The following is a 2,500-nucleotide window of genomic DNA, read 5'->3' as shown; positions in this document are numbered from 1 at the left end:
GGGCGATGCTTGGACCTTTTCGTCTTTTTCGCGTGGTCTTCGACTGGCCATGGTCCGCAGGGCGATGCTTGGACCTTTTCGCCCTTTTTTCGCGTGGTCTTCGATTGGCCATGGTCCTCAGTGCGATGCTTGTCCTTTACGTCTCTCTCATGGTCTTCCGCTGACCGTGGTCTGCAGGGCGATGCTTGATATTTACGTCTCTCTCATGGTCTTCAACTGACCATGGTCTGCAGTGCGATGGTGGTCCTTTACGTCTCTCTCATGGTCTTCAACTGACCATGGTCCGCAGCGCGCTGGCTGACCTGTGAGGGAGGTTGCTTGACCATGGCGTGAGTTCCTCCTTCGAGAAGCACCTGACCTCGTGTCTTGCCCTACATTCCTTGGCCTCCACCAATGGCTGTCATCTTTAACTTAACCCTCGCCCCCTCTGCCCCAGCCCCTGCCCCGCGGGCCACCCGTCTTTGCTCTGTGAGGAGGGGGCGGCGGGGCGCGGCGTCGACCCTCCCTCCGCCCCACCCCACCTCACCTTCCTCACCACACCACCTCCACCTCCTCCCTCCTTCAGTAGTTTCCCGCCCTACACCACGTCTCCGCTTCCTCGGCTGAACTCTGATCTCGCGTGTCTCCAGGGGGGATTCTCTCTCTCTCTCTCTCTCTCTCTCTCTCTCTCTCTCTCTCTCTCTCTCTCTCTCTCTCTCTCTCTCTCTCTCTCACACACCCTCTCTTTGATCTCACAGATCTCCTCGCGTCTCTTCCCACAGTCCAGAAAAGTGAAATAAGAAGGGAAAAGTGTATGGACGTACGTACGGGAGATAGACTGAAAAAAGGAAAAAAAAAAAAGAAAGGTGTCTGGTTCCTTTTGACTCTTCCCCCCCCCCCCCCTCTTAAGAGGCACCTTTTGCTCCCCTCCGATCTGTGGAACTTCGCCTGCTACACCATCACGAGGCAGTGAAAGGCTCTCTTCCCCTGTTTTAAACTCACCATCCCTCCCTGGCGCCTGCCAAAGAGAGCTACCTGAAGAAGAGCATCCACCGCCCTCCTTCAGGAGTAAAGTAGTCGTAGGAAAATATAGATAAGAGAAGAAAGGGAGGTCGAAGTCTCGTTCGAAGTCTGTGTCGTCTTTTGGGGAACGCCCAGGAGTTCGAAGTCTCTTCGGAGCCCGTGGCGGCGTCTTTGGGGGGACGCCCAGGAGTTCGAAGTCAGTGCCGTCTTTGAGGGAACGCCCAGGAGTTCTAAGTCTCGTCGGAGCCCGTGGCGGCGTCTTTTGGGGGGACGCCCAGGAGTTCGAAGTCTGCGTCGTCTTTAAGGGGGACGCCCAGGAGTTCGAAGTCTCGTCGGAGCCCGTGGCGGCGTCTTTAGGGACGACGCCCAGGAGTTCGAAGTCTCGTCGGAGCCCTTAGCATCATCTTTACGGGGGGGAAGACGCCCCTCCCTCTGTGAAGGGTGGTGACGATGGCGGTCAGTTCACGCGGCGCGCAGAAGGACAAGAAGATCCCGGTGGGTCTGGAGAGCGGTTCGGAGCTGCTCTCGATGGTGCTCACGTACAGCACCATCATCATCCTCCTGCTCGTCGTGTACGTCCTCTACCGTATCTTCGTCGCCGCCAGCAAGGTAGGTAAGGTCGCTCGCTAGCTCTCTCTCTCTCTCTCTCTCTCTCTCTCTCTCTCTCTCTCTCTCTCTCTCTCTCTGCGACCAAACATTCCCCCACCAGTTTTTTTTTCTTCTGAGGTCCACCCAACCCACCACCCACCCGCACACACACACACACACACGCATACTTCAAAAAAAGAAAGTATTTTTTTCTCTCATATCTCGCGAGTTTTTCTTCCCTCGCAAGGGCTTTCTTAGATATTACTTCCTTCTCCCAAAAGTTTAGAAATATATATATATATATATATATATATATATATATATATATATATATATATATATATATATATATATATATATATATTATATATATATATATATATATATATATATATATATATATATGTATATATATATATATATATATATATATATATATATATATTCCTATGAGTCCACGGGGAAAATGAAACACTAAAAGTTCCCAAGTGCACTTTCGTGTAATGATCACATCATCAGGGGAGACACAAGAGAGAAATATAACAGTCAGTTGATATACATCGTGGACTCATAGGAATATCTTGATCACGCGCAAAATTGTGATCCTTTCCAATATATAGCCTAACGGTTAGCATGCCTGCCTCTTGCACAGGGGTCCCAGGTTCGATCTTGGCTGTTGGAGGTTTGTATGTTCTATGAAGGTGCGCGTTCATATGCACTTTATTCGTATATATATATATATATATATATATATATATATATATATATATATATTTATATATGTGTGTGTGTGTGTTCTCCAGGTATAAAAACTTCCCTGTGGCTCTGAGAGAGAGAGAGAGAGAGAGAGAGAGAGAGAGAGAGAGAGAGAGAGAGAGAGAGAGAGAGAGAGAGAGAGAATGAGAATGGA

General features: G+C 49.3%; 1 protein-coding gene across 5 annotated transcripts in view; it reads left to right on the top strand.

Annotated features, from left to right (window-relative positions):
* The window catches only part of LOC139757598 (E3 ubiquitin-protein ligase LNX-like), a 380,167-nt gene that overhangs the window by 242,957 nt on the left and 134,710 nt on the right, over positions 1–2,500 (top strand). The window contains exon 2 of one of the 5 annotated variants that reach the window (XM_071678230.1): positions 738–1,611. The exons of 3 other annotated variants lie outside the window; for them this stretch is intronic. The gene's annotated coding sequence lies outside the window, so the exon portion shown is untranslated. The remainder of the gene's footprint in view (positions 1–737; positions 1,612–2,500) is intronic. One more of the 5 variants, XM_071678228.1, reaches the window with a different exon arrangement.

This window comes from Panulirus ornatus, chromosome 27 (genome assembly GCF_036320965.1).
Source record: "Panulirus ornatus isolate Po-2019 chromosome 27, ASM3632096v1, whole genome shotgun sequence".
NCBI classification, from domain to species: domain Eukaryota; kingdom Metazoa; phylum Arthropoda; class Malacostraca; order Decapoda; family Palinuridae; genus Panulirus; species Panulirus ornatus.
The sequence above is the reverse complement of the archived record's forward strand: the minus strand, read 5'-3'. Positions and strand labels throughout refer to the sequence as shown.